Raw genomic sequence first — 5,992 nt, forward strand, 5'->3', positions numbered from 1 at the left:
AAATCTCATTAACATTCCATCTTCTTAATTTTTAATCTAATGAAAAAAACTTTTCACTCTGAATGGTATTTGAAATATAGAGAGAGAACAAGATGTCAAACAAATTTCTTACTCATTTTTCGTTCATTTTCTTCTCGAGACAAAATCTTTCTTCAAATTGACCCTAAAACCCCATTTGAATATTGGGAAACTTTAGAAAGAAATACGAAGGAATCCAATCATGTTTGCTTATCACCGAAAGTAAAAAGGAAAAATAAAAATACCTCAAACTAATTAGTGAACAAATAATTTATTTTATAGATCAATAATATTTAGTTTTTCTTAATTTTCAATCATAATAGAACAATTTTTTATTTTTAATAATATTTTTCTATATGCAGGTTATATAATGAAAAACATGTTTTCTTCTTATTTTCCTCTTCTTTCTTTTCCTAAATAAAATTCTTGATTTCCATAGAAGTGACCAATCCAATGCTGAGAGTCAGAGAGGGTTGAGGCTTTCATGCATGACACTTTAATTTTTTACTTATTTCATATGTTAGATTTAATTTTTATAATTATTTAATTATAATAAAAAGTTATCATATTATCGTTTTAGACATACCCAATGGAGTACTTATAAAACAATACAAAGAAAAAAGCTCAGTGCCTTCATTTTGAGAAAAAAACAATATATTATGTTGTTTAAAAAATAATTACACAATTATTATATTTCCTTTATGTAATGTCTGGCATACAAAACGGATTAATATTAAATATTAAAATTAATTCTTCTCTTTTTATAACTTCATAGTCCCATATAATTTCTTATTCTATTTATTTTAATGCACACACATTTAAAGTCTAATATAAAATATTCAAATACAGGCATCTCTTAATTCTTAATTCCTTTACTCTCGACTCCAAGCTAGTGAAACAGCCCGAGAAGCCCAAAACATGACAACACAAAAAATAAAAAAGAAAAAAAGATCAAATAGTGCATAAACTGAAGAGAGTTTGCGTTTCAAAATCATAACCGACAAATCTTCTTAGACGAATGAAACGACAAAATTTAAGAAAGAAATTTTGACACAGATTGGGAACATCGTATGCTCGTCCAAAGTTCAAGTAATGGTCATCATATCAATTGGCCTATTAAAATGGGTAACCCGTTGGCCACTGGGGACGCAGCGGCGGTGCAGCATATGAGGATGGTGCGGGTGGCAGTGGTGTCGGCCATGGAGCATGGATGGGTGCCTGTGGAATGTAATAAGGAGCAGTCTGTGGCGCAGGAGGTGGTGCTGGTGGAGGTACATAACCTTTTAAATTCATTTTTAGAGCCTTGGCATGGGTAAGCTGAATGCTTTTTACCCGTTTCATCTCTGATAGTTGCTGCAATTGATTCAACGTAAATGGTGCCTGCGGATCATATGGTGGCGGCGGCGGTGGCACTGCAGGTGGGCCTGCATATTGTGCATAAATGATTTGGTTAGGGTATGGGTAGGAAGTGTTCATCGTATATTCAGTAGCGAAGGCAACTCTGTGCTAGACAACTCTTGTGCTTCTTGTGTCTTCCTCCATGCCTTAACAACCATTTTATATGGCTATGGGAGTGTGTATTTCATTATGATTGCACATGCAATCCTTGATATTTATAATTGTAGCATGAACAAATCTTAATAATTAATTAATTATAATTTAAATTGCGAATATTTGGTGGCAAAAAATAATGGAGGGATCAATTAATTGCATAAAAAATAATGGAGGAAAGAAGCATGTGGTCATGTAACCCACACAATTACGCATTTAATTCCAGAAATGAATAATCTCTCGCTAATTTACTTTCACACATTTTAGGTTTATTACTGGGTTGTTGATTTCTAAAACTATTTGGTTTATATCATCTTTCAAATTTCTTGAGATGTAATATTCCTCACATTTTATTTCTTGCATTTACTTTTTACTAGAATTTGATATGTGATAGTGTCAAATTCCATAAAAATAAAAAATTCAAATAAAAATATAGAAATTCCGTAGCTTCACCATGAGTATGTTTTGCCAAAATATTAAAAACTAGTAGATAAGTTCCATGAGAGCTCCATTTCCACTACTACTACTACTACTACTACTACTACTACTACCATCTCATATAGGCTAGCTTTTATGATCGAGACTTATAGATGTACCTTTATGAGTCTCTAAAATATATTTTAGGTCATGGCTGATGCCCTAGTGGGTCCTATCCATGTGATCAACTATCAAGAAAAGAATTGTAATGGTTAAATGATGGTGTGCAATATCATTCAGCCATAGATTCTTGGTTACTGGATCTAATGTTCCACAAAAAGTAAGAAATTCAGCAAATTTTGACCAATTCAAGGTAAAAAATGTGTTTACCCTCTCAGAAAAACTGGCAGAATGTTGAGCCAAAAGATCCCGATTTAAAATAAATTCATGAGCAAGTGGAATCCCTTTAGGATCTACTTCAGCGTTTAGAAATTGATTAATTGGCAAAGATACAAGTCCTCGTAGCCCCGCTAAATGGTGATTCAATATGGATTCTATATCTTGGAACCATGAAAATTTTGGAGCGGCTTTGTGATAATGGAACCAACTAGAAAAAAGAAAAAAAAAAAAACCGTTAATGCAACAAAGATCAATGCTCTAATTGCAACACAATAGAATTGTAATTTACTAGTTATTCTATATGCTTACCAAATTTGTTGATTGATTTGAATCAAATATATGTATATTTATTCCATTTGCTTGCATTTATTATGGATTGATTAAAGAATTATCATTTTTTTTAATTTTATGAATATATTTTGCAAATCAAATATAATTTGAAAAGGATCCCTATTTTTAATTAAATATAAATTAAATATTGAAAGCATAAAATTAGTTTTTTTTCCCATAACTAATTATTATTTGATTCGGTTCGGTTGGGTAAGGTTTAGGTAAGAGGAGTAGTTTGTTTGGTTTAGTTATGATAAATAGTTAACTGAATTTTTTTGGTCAATTCGGTTAATTTGCTGAATTGGTCGAATCAGCCGATTGCACATCCCTAAACCAAGGCATCACTGTCACTTTAACTCTGACATTACATTTTTGTGTGTGCAGGTGAGGATGGCAAGAAGATGAAGGCCCCATGATTTTTCCAATTTTTATTTTTTTTATGCGTTTTGTCAATTTTTTGCATTTTTTTGAAAATGATGCTAATAAATTTTCATTAATGATATTAAAACTTGATATACATTATTGGCCCACAACCTAACAGCTTAAGCTTTTAGGTAAAGTGGTAATCTAACATGGTATCAGAGCTCTGGTTACTAGGCGGTCTTGGGTTCTAATTTGTTGCCTGTCTTTATTTTGTGACATTATTTGTCATCTGTTTATCTCTCCACGTACTATCAGGCTGCACGTGCAGGGGAGTGTTAAAGATTGATATACATTGTTGGCCCACAACCTAACAGCTTAAACTTTTAGGTAAAGGGGTAATCTAAAAAATGAAAAGAAGACTCCTTATTTTGATGGTGAGATGAGAGAAAGAGAGTGAGAGAGACTTATGGTAGGAAATATCTTGTAGTAAAATTTTGAAACAAAGGGGGAGAAATTAATTAAGGTCAATGGGAGAATAATTGTTTATTATCTTTATTCTACAAATTATTTGGATAACTTTGCAAAATTGTTTATCATATTCTTAGGGAGAGTCTATTCAGGCTAAACCCAAAATTTTTACTTGTGTATTTGTCATTATCAAAAAGGGGGAGATTGTTGACTCTATGAGTCTAATTCCGTTCTGATAATGACAAATCACATAGTATCGTACCAGTACATTGAGATTGTGAACAAGATCACTATTTATCATGCACGGAAGGTAAGGATGTCATGAAAGCCATGAGGAATTTGAAGTGTATGCAACCTGACACACTCTATGGAATTAGAAGAGTAAAAGGGTGAAGAAGTTTCAAGTTTTCAATTGTTATAGGTATTTAGTATTGTTTGTATTTACATATCTCATATGATGTAGTTGGAAGCTCAAAAAGACCCTAAATTGACCTTTGAATTCATGCATTTCATGAAAAATCTATTCATATTAGTTCTAGGTTGGATGGATATTGTAGAGGCACCATAAGTCTGAAAAACAGAGGCCTCGTCGACGAATTCTTAAGCCCACTCAGTGACGAATGCTTTGCTCTTGTCAACGAGAAAATACCAAGAGCTCAAAGATCTCAAAAATAAAGACTGGGGTTGTTACAACTATGTTATTATGTATTTCTGTGATTTAGAATGAGTATGTAATATTGTGTTTGAAATAGTGTGGAGCTACATAGACTCAGGTTGTTACCAATGCACTATTGTGTGATTTAGAATAGGGATATGTATTCTTGTGTTTGAAAAATAAATTAATTATAATTTTTTAGTATGTGTTTTTCATTTAGATTTATGTAAAATGAAAAAAGAAAAAAGCCTAAAACCACACTTTTATTTATGTTAATAATTTTATTTCTCATTATCATTTATACAAAAATTTAAAACTAAATTTTATAATTTTTCAATTGCGGCCACAATTTATTAATAAAGAAATATATTTAAATCCAGATTTAATACTTTTAAAATTAATCATAATGTTTGAAAAATAGAATAATTATAATTTTTAAGTATGTGTTCTTCATTTTCATTGATGTAAAATGAAAAACAAAACCTAAAACTACACTTTTTTTTTTTTTTTTTATGTTGATAATTTTCTTTACAAAAATTTAAAACTAACTTTTATAATTTTTCAATTGCAGCCACAAAATTATTACTTTATAAATTTATTAATATCCAAATTTTATACTTTTAAAATTAATCATAATTTTATATAAAATGTTTCATTATAATCAAAATAAAATGAACATGTGAATTATAAGACTATCCATACTTTTTATTTTTATTTTTATTTTTATTTTTTATGTTTTGAAATTTTAATGCAACTCATTCAAATCATTTTATAATTTTCAATAATCAGGTACAATAAGATTATTCCTAAAGCATTTAAATGCCATTTTAAAAATATAGTAAACAATTGCAAATTTTTATTTTGTTATAAAATTTTGTAATATATATTATTTTTTTATTTTTTTGAATATGTGAATCATATCGTTTAAATGCGCTTTAGTTGAAGGACAAATACCATGAGTGGAATTAGGTTTTGAATTTATTTCAATTTTTAAAAAACAAATAAAACAGGTTCCTAGTATTTTATTTTAGACTTTTTTTTCACATTTTTAATTTTTTTTTGTTTTTATAATTTTTTATAATGATACAAACAGCCCCTTAAATTTTAATTTTTAAAATTATTTATATTGCTATGTTATTAGTATTTTACTTATTTGACAAAAGCAATAAATGACTATATGAGTATTTTAGGATTTGCCTAATTATTAAAAATAATTTTTGCATATAATCTTTTAGAAGAATTATAAAAATATCCCTTTATTTTTTTAATTCTTCATCTTCCTGTATACATAAGTTCAAAATAATATTAAAAGTGTTTTTCTATATTCTATATAAATCTTGAAAAAGTAAAGAACAAAATGAAAAATTTTAATTGTTTAAAAATAAAAAAGGAAAAATAGAACCATTTTACGAAACTAACTAGGCTCCTAAAAATTTTGAAATAAAATTTAAATTTATTTAATAAATAAAAAGAATATTCGTTCTTGCAATAATAAAAAAACAACTACGACGATATTCACTCATATCCAATTTTGTAAATTGAAATACTTCACTTATTTTTTTTTACATGTTTGGATATGAAAAAGACACACTTCTTGTGTCTCATACTTTAAAATAAATGAGGCCATCATATTTATGACACATGGCTTCAATTATGTTAAATATAATATTATTAATTAAATGAAAAAAATTAATTTATTTGTTGTTTATTTAAGTTAATAGATGATCCTTCCTTAAAAAAAAAAAAAAAATCTTTGAATATTGTTAGCTTTGGGGGCCCTATAATCATAAT

The 5,992-nt window shown here is 28.4% G+C and overlaps 1 pseudogene; it reads right to left on the reverse strand.

The window, feature by feature from the left end:
- Positions 1–1,134: 1,134 nt before the first annotated feature.
- Positions 1,135–2,696, reverse strand: LOC131156035 (photosystem I P700 chlorophyll a apoprotein A1-like; annotated as a pseudogene).
- Between the last annotated feature and the right edge of the window lie 3,296 nt (positions 2,697–5,992).

Source organism: Malania oleifera, chromosome 5, assembly GCF_029873635.1.
Source record: "Malania oleifera isolate guangnan ecotype guangnan chromosome 5, ASM2987363v1, whole genome shotgun sequence".
NCBI classification, from domain to species: domain Eukaryota; kingdom Viridiplantae; phylum Streptophyta; class Magnoliopsida; order Santalales; family Ximeniaceae; genus Malania; species Malania oleifera.